We start from the raw sequence: 9738 nt of genomic DNA, 5'->3' as shown, positions 1-9738 counted from the left end.
AATCGCAAGTCCAACCCCCCCTAAAGTCCAACCCAAATTATAATTTGGTAAATTACTTGTACAATGAACTGTGCTTATTTTCTTTAAATCTCCCATCCAACTGAAGCACATCACTTCTTTAGAGTTGAATACTGCCATTTTGATTTGTAAATATGCCTAATAAAAAATTTGATATCAACTTCTTTCATTGCCAGTGTCTAGCTCTCACATGCTTAAGCAGCTTTGAAGCTGGGGGGGGGGGGGGGAGTTTGCTATGTATCATGAATATGTTTCTCTAAGATAACAATAATAAGTGGCATTTATACAGAATAAGCAAAGTACTGTGCTTACAAGATCTCATTTGCTGAGGGGCTATTTGAGGTTGAGTTTCTTTGTTTTTAGAATAATAAAAAAAGATGGAGGATTTTTTTTTTGCCAGGTTTGCTATTTAGAAGATTTTGAAAGTCCTATTGTTTCTGACTTTTGAAATGTGTTCAAGTGTGTTTACTCAAGTGGTTTGAATGGAATACTTAAGGGAATGGCAGGTTGCCATCTTCAGATAGAGAGCTGGTCAGAAGCCCTGCTGTCCCTCAGAGCCACTCTGTCTCATAAAAGAGATTTCTATTTTTCTTTCCCCTTGTCTCTCTTAAAGGATTTGTTAGTTTTCCTTGACTGTTACTCATTTAATTTCTCTTCTGCTTCTGTCCTGATGTCTTTTCTTCTATTGTCTTTGCCATCCTTTACCTCTCATTCCCTCTTCCCTTTGCTCTAGAACTCCTTTTGCCTACAGACCTTTATTTTCATCATTCTGCTGACCCCTCTTCAGCTGCTTTTCACATCCTGACAATATTCATCTATCCTTTACTTCTTAAAACTCCATCCCCACTGGCTGCCTACATTTTATGTACCTTGGCCTTTTAGTTTGGGAGCTGGACTATGGCTGTCCGCCCGCTTAGTCTGCTCAGCTGCCTGAATAGCTGGAGAGGAAAGCATGTTTCAATTCTTAGCCTAGAACGTCCTCTCTCTGATTGACAGGGAACCCAATGCCCAGCTGATTTGTGCTAACAGGATGTACCAGCTGAAGTGCAGAAAGAGCAGGTGGGGCACAAATCTCCAGAATGATGGCAAACAGACTGCTTGGCCCTGTCTGGAAAAAAGGAAGCATTCGTCAGCAGAGCAACCAAGTTTATCCATCAGTGGGACCAAATTGAGATTTCAGCTTTTCCTGTAGGAGATGAAAGACCTGCTGGGAAGAAAGTTAAGGAGCCAAGAACTAGTGTAGCTGAGGGATTTTCAGCAGGAAGTGGAGGAGGAGCTTTTTAGGAATAGCAAATAGAAAGCTTGAGCGAGTCTACATTTTTATAATATTGGATAAGGAAACATTATGAAGGACACAAAAGCATCAGAGGCTGGGTGAGAGGTTACTGAGTGTGGCAAATATGGGGGAAATGTTTAAGGTCAACAGGAGCCAATCAACAATGGTGGCAGTGACTCAAGAGGAAAATATTGAATTTATTGTTACTAACTCACTGGATTTCTCCTTTGGAACCCAACTGTTTCTCACCATGGTCTTTTATTATGAGAAAAAAGAATTAAAATCTCTTTTCCAATATACACATGTGACATGCTTTAAGCAAAAAAGAAATAGAACAAATTAAATAGAATATAGAGCAAATAGAATAATTTAAAAGGTAAATCTTCATTTCAATAAAAGATTTCTTTTTTTTTTTTATGAGAGGCAGCATAGAAAGACTTGAGCTCAAGCCCTGCCTCTGACATCCACTAGGTAGGTTACCTTGACCAAATTGCTTAAGCTATTAGTGGCTTCAGGCAATGGCCTGAGATGATAACTTCAGCATGGGAAGAGGGAGTTCCTCACAGGAACCTTGCTTTAGCAATAACATTTCAAGTCTAGGTTTAAGAAAAGCAGCATTCTTTGCTTTATTAAGGAATTCTTCTTGGGTTTCCTTTAAAGAGTGGGCTACTCTATATTTAAAATCGGATGCCGTTCATAAAAATTCATACATCTCTTGTATAAATTAGGGTATGGGGATCTCTACCCTGAGCATCTGAAAACCTCCCCCCACTCACCCCTGGTGGAACGGTGGCTGAGAACAACTAAACAAATTCGAATTTATTATCTAGTTGTCTGTTATTTTAAAATGACCAGATAGCCTCCCCCCTTCCTTCCTCCCCAACTCTCACCAGAGCAGGCATCTCTTGACCAAAAACTGTATACAATTATTTCTTACTTATTTCTATTTATCAGTCCTTTCTCTTTCCAAAAGCTGTGAAGGTGACCAAAGCAGGTGCTGTGGAGCTCTTAAAGCTTGGTCAGACATCAAATGTGCCAACGTCCCAGGCCATCGACCCAATTGTCCTGACTTTTGTCCTGCCACAGGACTTGGATGACTCTGGAAGAGAGAGTGAAGCTTCATGCAACTCTGCCTCACTTGAGTCCAATTCCAGTTCAAGTGAAGACATCACCCCCTGATGTCACTGGTCTTTTTTGAAAACAAAAGATGAACAACAAATTAAGGTATACCAATATATCTGAAATATATTTAATTCATTCAAAAGCCACTAAAGAATGCAGCCAAAGGATATTTACTTAATATTTGTCAGCCATGTTCAAACTCTAGCTCTAGAATGGATTTGGAACCAGAAGAGGTTTAGTTTGAAAAAACAGTTTTATTAGAAAGTATGGCTTATAACAGGTGTTGGCAAAAGGATTTCCCTGGGGACTCTGCTACTTACATTGGATATTGGCATGGATATAGACTTTACCCAGCAGTATCAGGAGGATGACACTGGTGTTGCTATTGTGATTGTGATACTGGCATTGGCATAACTGCTCATTTGCTCTCTCCTTCTGTTAGTTATGTCGCTATTAGAAGTGATGGGGTCCAAGACTAGACCAAGAACCTGATGAGCTGATTGTAAGCTATGAACTTTACTTAGCCCAGGAATTGGCTAGATTGTTTGTTTGATATGATTGGGTTTTTGGTTTTTTTATCCTTACCTTCCATCTTAGTATCAATACTGTGTATTGGTTCCAAGGCAGAAGAACAGTAAGGGCTAAGCAATGAGGTTAAGTGATTTGCCCAGAGTCACACAGCTGGGTAGTGTCCAAGGTCATATTTGAACCCAGGACTTCTGATCTCTAGTCCTGGCTCTGAGCCACATAGTTGCTCCCTAAGTTGCTTCTTAAAGTTTCGAGAGAGACAAACTATTCATTTATTTGTTCTTCAATATCACAATTTAATAATTTCCAAAATCAGAAAGATTCTTTTTTTTTTTAATTCCCATCCTCTCTCCTGATTAAAAAATCAGAGGCAGTCTGACCTAACCCCTAGAATATTGAAATTATGATCAGGAAGATCTTGTTTGCCTTCCACCTTGGACATTTGCTATTTATGTGACTGCAAAACCCCATTAATTACCCTGAGCCTCAGTTTCCTCAACTGTAAAATGGAGTTGATAAAAGTACTTCACTTGCAGGAATCTTATGAGATTCTAATAACATAATGAGCATATAGGGATTTGTGAACCTTAAAGCATCGTCCGTGTGGGAACTATTATCATGATTATCACTGGTATGACCTCTTAACTCTCTTCCAGCTAGAAATATTTGATTATGTGATTCCATGACCTGTGATTTTATGAGGGGGAGAAGGTCCCGCACCAAAACAGATAGACCCCTCTCTGACTCAGGAGTTAGATTCATGAATTGTTCTGGTCAAATAAATTTACCACCTGTATTTTAATGATGAACTTTTCCTCACTCAGCTAGCTGGCTAGCATGGTTCTTGGATGATAGCTCACTCTACACACAAAGCTTTACTGGTTTGGTAGCATCTCCTAGAATTTTTGTTCCATCGCCAAGCCCATCTCTGTGTCTTAATGAGCCACTAGAGTAAGGCTTTAGTTTCTAAAAACAAAAACTTCCCTGTAACCTTTATTATCAACCCTGGCCTTTATTCAATTGAAAAATAAATGCACCATGTGCTGAAAAAACATGTAATTGTAGGATTTACATTCACACGGTGCCTATGAAAAGAAGTTGACAGCTAGGCAGTACAGTGGAGAGAGTACTGCTCCTGAAGTAAGGAAGATCTGAGTTCACAACTGGCCTTGACCTCTTACTAATTGTGTGTGACAATGAGCAAGTCACTTAACCTTGATGGCCTCAGTTTCCTTATCTGTAAATGAGCTGGAAAAGGAAATGGCAAACCACTCCTGAATCTTTACCAAGAAAGCTCCAAAAGGGGTCTCAAAGAGTTGGCTATAACTGAAATGACTGAGTAACAACATATGGAAAATATGGAGAGAGGAGGAACCCTTTTCCTCTCTCCAATATAGAACAGAATTTTAGAACTGTATGGAAGAGCGGCTTCTTGAGGTCTTTGTATCCTCAGCACCTAGCATAGTGCCTTGCATACAGTAGGTGCTTATTCTTTGTTGTTGTTGTTATATGGTACTGTACAATAGGAGATCTATTCCAGCCCTTTCATTTTACAGCTGAAGAAATTGAGACTCAGGGAATTTTACCTGCCCAATTCCATTCAACAAATATTTATTACATGTCCATGATGAGCAAGGCATACTGAGCATCCAAAGCCAAAAATGGAATAAAGTCTTGCCTTTAAGGTGAGGTACATAGATAAATAAATGGAAAATAAATTGAAATAGAAGTTAAATGACTTTTCCAGATCACATAGCTAGGAAATGTCTGAGGCAGGATTTGAACGCAGGTCTTCCTGACTCCAATACAGCCTTGAATGTTTATGTCACCTAGAATGTTTGCCTTAAAGTAATTAATAGCCGCTCCCCCTCCTCCCCGTGTTTAAGCAGCCTAATTAAATTGTTACCCAGTCTCTCTATTCTACCTCCTTATTTAAAAGAGGATAAACTGAGACCCAGGAAGTTGTAAGACGATACCCGGCATAAGTATTAGAGCCAGGATTTTAATCCTAGACTTTTAACTCCTAAACTAGCACCCTCTCCATTACACTATCCTAAAAGCAGCCTTCTGCATACAGTCAGTACTTAATACTTGTTGGTGAATTAACGAAGGAAGTGAAATCAGCATAACAGAGATTTCCCTGGCTGGTCCTGTTCTCTGGCTTCCTCTCGTCCCGATCCATCACTCACTCTGGGAAACAAAAGCTCCGCTGCCCAAATAGCTTGCTCTAAATCTAGTCCTTTCTTTGGCAATTGATTTAAATGGCTTTGGCCAAGTAATCTCCATTTAGTGCGGCTAGGGTAGGCAATGATTTAAAAGCATTTAGTGCTCTTCTGCTGAATGGTTTAATTGGAATAGGATAGCTGTCTCTCGGAAGGGAAAGCTTTTGCCTTTGACACCGGATCCCACCGTGATCCCTTAAAAACGGTGACCAACAACTTGCGTCTGTCTCTCAAATGTTCATGCTGCCACCTAGTGACCACTTTCTGAATGTCACAACAACAAATGATGCTCCGGGTATCCAAGCCCTGTTCTGTTAGTCTTCTCTTGTCTTGTTTTCCTTCTTTCATATCCCCAGACCCATTATATTTTAAAATCAAATTGGCATCCCTATCTTTTGTTTTACATCACATTCATTCCCCAGATATCCTTTTCTCTCTCTCTCTGTCTTCCCTATTCTAAAGGGTCATTCCCTTGTAACAAAAAGAAAAAAGAATAACAAAAAGAACATCAAAACAAAATCAGCAAACATATGAACTGAGTCTGATGGTTTGTGAATTCTTCTTTGCTCATTGTCTCTTGGCAGGAAGTACATTTTCTCAACTTTTCTCAGGGATACCCGTAGTTGGATAATCTGGCCTCAGACATTTACCAGCTGGGTGACTCTGGGTAAATTCCTTCACCCTATTTGCTTCAGTTTCCTTATTTGTAAAATGTTCTGGAGAAGGAAATGACAAACCACTCCAGCATCTTTGTCAAGGAAATCCCAAACTGGTTCATAAAGAATCAGATTTTACTGGAGTAATTTTACTGGAGTAAAAACAACAAAAAATAATTCTTTTAAGTTTTTCCATGCTTCTTGTATTCATAATCTTCATTTTAAAAATTACAACATTGCTGTAATATTCCATTACATCATGTCCTTGGATATCTGACTCTAATCAGAGATATTTTATGCAAAGATTTTTTTCCCAATTGAGTCAAAAATTCCCCAATTTTTCCCAATCTCCCCCCTCCAGCAACTTTGCCAGTTGAGTATTACAGGATCACATAATTACAGCTAAAAGAGACCCCAGAAAACATCTAGTCTAATTCCTTCATTTTACAGATAAGGACAGTAATGGTGCTGGGAAGAAGAAAGCACAGAATCATAAGTTCACCAATTTAGAGTGTCAAACAAAGCATTTTAGTAGCCATCAAAGTCCAAACACCTTATTTTATGAATAAGGAAACCAAGGCTGAAAGAGGGAACACAGCTAGGAAATGTTAGATAGGATTCAAACTCAGCTCTTCTGGATTCCAAGTCCAGAGCTAAATCCACCATACTATTAAACTGAGGTCAAGGGAGATTGTGTCCAACGTCATAGAGGTGGTAAATACCAGAGGTGAAATTTGAACCCAGATCCTCTGGAAAGTTTCTGTTGTACTGATATGATATATGATATGATATGATAAGATGTGATGTGATATGCAACCAAGCGACACAGTAGATAGTTCTGGGTCTTGTGTCAGGAAGCCTCCTTTTCCTAAGCTAAAATCCTCAAGCACTTTCTAGCTGTGTGACCCAGAGTAAGTCACTTAACCTTGTTTGCTTCGGTTCCTCATCTGTAAAAGGAGCTGGAGAAGGAAATGTCAACCCTCTCTGGTATCTTTATCAAGAAAATCCCAGATGAAGTCATGAAGAATCAGACACAATTGAAATGACTGAACTATTACAACAGCAAATATATTATGTTGCTATGTGTAATCTATTTTTCTACCTAGATGGCTATATTTTTATATACATAGACACCATTATTCAGCAGGAGGAGGTGGGTATGGTTCTGGCTACATAAATGTCTATAAAATAAGAAACAACTTTCCTTTTGTGTGTGAGGAGAGAGCGTGGGTGGATGTTTTGTTCAGTAAGGATATGACATTGTGATTTAGGTGCCTAGAAATTGTGCCAGTCATTCTATTTGTAGACTAACTCTCTTCCTGCCTCCACCTCTTTGTAATCTCTATCAAAGTACTTGACACACGTGGCTCTGAAAACTTGAGTTCCAAGTTTGCTGACCTCTCCTAACCAGGGCTCCTTGGCCAGAGAGCTCTGAACAAAGGAAAGCTCTTTGGCTGAGGCTCAGGTCTTGCCAGGTGGTATGAATGAAAGAGAAGCATTTATTACCATGTGCGAAGCTTTATGTATACAAATAGGAACACAAGACAATACCCACACTCAAGGAACTCATATTCTTTTTTTTTAAACCCTTACCTTTCATCTTGAGATCAATACTATGTATTGGTTCCAATGCAGAAGAGCAATAAGAGTTAGGCAAAGGGGATTAAGTGACTTGCCCAGGGTCACACAGCTAGGAAGTGTCTGAGCTCAAATTTGAACTCAGGACTTCCTGTCTCTGGGCCTGACTCTCAATCCACTGAACCACCCAGCTGCCCTTGGAACTCATATTTTAACAGAGGGAGACAAATCATATAGACAGTTTCAACATCACAGATAATTTCTTTGACTTCAATATTAGTATATTAATCTTCAGATGTGGGAAAAGGAGACGACAAGAAGGAAGAAGAAAAGTTTGAAACATTCCTAGGCTCAAAAGCCTGCAGTGACTTCACATTACCTATAGAAACAAATTCAAACTCTTTGGAAAGGAATTTAAGATCTCCATAATTTGGTCCAAAATATTACCCCTTTTTAACCTAAATTCTCTACTCCAGCCAGTCTGGTCTGCTCACTGTGATCTGTCCTCTTTGCCTTACATTAATTATGGACTAAAGTAACTCTGGACTCAACGTGAGTTGAAATTAATTTCTTGGAAGCTTATTAACAATAACTTCAAGGTTTGTAACCCCACTCAGAGAGTTTCCTTTTTGAAAACATGAACTTGGCTTGTTTGGCACTCATCATTGTTTGGAAGCTACCTTCAGTAGGAACTGGAGAGAGATGCAAACCAGCAGATTTTCCTTTGGATATGTCTAAGACCAGTACCTGGGAGAAGTGGGAAAGGTCCATTGCAGTATTTCCCCCACTCTCCTCCAAAGGAAAAGGGTGAGAGGAAGTTTGAGAAGCTGTATCCTTAGGCATAGAGATAGAAGCAGCTTAAGCTCAAGGCTCAGCTTGAGGCTCCTATTCAGAATTATCTTTATTTTCTAAAGTTCTTGGTCCAAACTCAACATTGCTAACCTTTGTCAATAGCTGCCACATGGTGCCATATTTCTCTCTTTGTCAGAGACTGTTATGGACTCATGGAACTGGAAAGGACTGTAGAGACTGCCTAGTCCAAACTCAGTTTTCAGATGAGGAAATTGAGACACATTGGACAAGTGAGTTACCCCAAATCCCTCAGATAGTTAGGAGCAGGGGTGAGACCCAGACACCCCTCCCACACACACATAGAGCTTCGCTTGTATCCATTATGAAATAGGAATCCTCTACCCTTATGCTTTACCTCCAGGTTTGCTAAAAATCTTCTATAGGAGTTTGACATTTATAATGCTACCCTGTTCTGGAGGAGGTTGACCTTATTCCTGTTTGTCTTATGGAAATCTCTCCTGTCCTGAGTTATTGATGTCATTTAATCATCCTTCACACTCTGTCATCTATCACATCCTGGCCAAATGTCAGCTTAATAATAATCCATTTATCCAACTTTTTCCTATTTATTTTCAATATTCTCCTTTTCATGGGTTTTGAGAGAGCCTTAGGGGTTCAGTGAAAACACATCTGTTGTCCTTATAAGGAGTTCTCCTTCTGGGCACCTATTTCCTAGACCCAGGGCTGACAGAGACCTAACAAGTGCTTTAGATCCATTTTACAGATGAGCAAACAAAAATCCAGAACACTTAAATGATTTCGATTACCGGGTTACAGAGGTATGAAGTACCTCTAGATTCTAAATCTAGTTATTTTCTCCAAGAATTTGCCAACTGCTTTAATTTCTTGGAAAATGTTTTTTTTTTTTTTGGTGATTCCTTGGGTAGATATGGAAAAATAGTGTTGATAAAGATCCCAGGACATAATGTTAGAAGTGGGTTTACGTTCTAGCTCCAATGTGTAATTGTAGACAAGTCCCTTAATCACTCTGAGACTCAGTTTCCTTATTTATAAAATGGAGATCATCATATTGGCACTATCTATTATCTACTTTATTCAACTAGCTCAGGCCACTTGGAATGAGGAAGACCTGAGTAGTAAATAGGAAAGGAAGGACTGGAATCTACTTCTTCTAGCTCTGAATTTAACACTTTCTTCTGCTCCATGCTTTCCCTTCCATATAATTTCTAGATCCCCTTCACATAGCCTGGGAGTAGATTATCAGCTGAACCCCTTAAACTCAGGAACCTACTCTCCTGCCACCACTGAGAAGTAAGTAGTATAGGAAATATATGAGGTGCCCAACTTGGAATCAGGATGACGAGAGTTCAAATCCAACCACAGACACTAGCTATGTGACCCTGGGCAAGTCGCTTAACCTCTGATTTCCTTTGTTTCCTCAACTGTAAAATGGAGATCATAAGAGTACCCACCCCTTAAGGTTGTTATGAGGATCAAATACCATAAAATTCATAAAGCACTTAGC

Source organism: Monodelphis domestica, chromosome 3 (assembly GCF_027887165.1).
Source record: "Monodelphis domestica isolate mMonDom1 chromosome 3, mMonDom1.pri, whole genome shotgun sequence".
Classification (NCBI taxonomy): Eukaryota; Metazoa; Chordata; class Mammalia; order Didelphimorphia; family Didelphidae; genus Monodelphis; species Monodelphis domestica.
Note: the sequence above shows the minus strand (reverse complement) of the source record.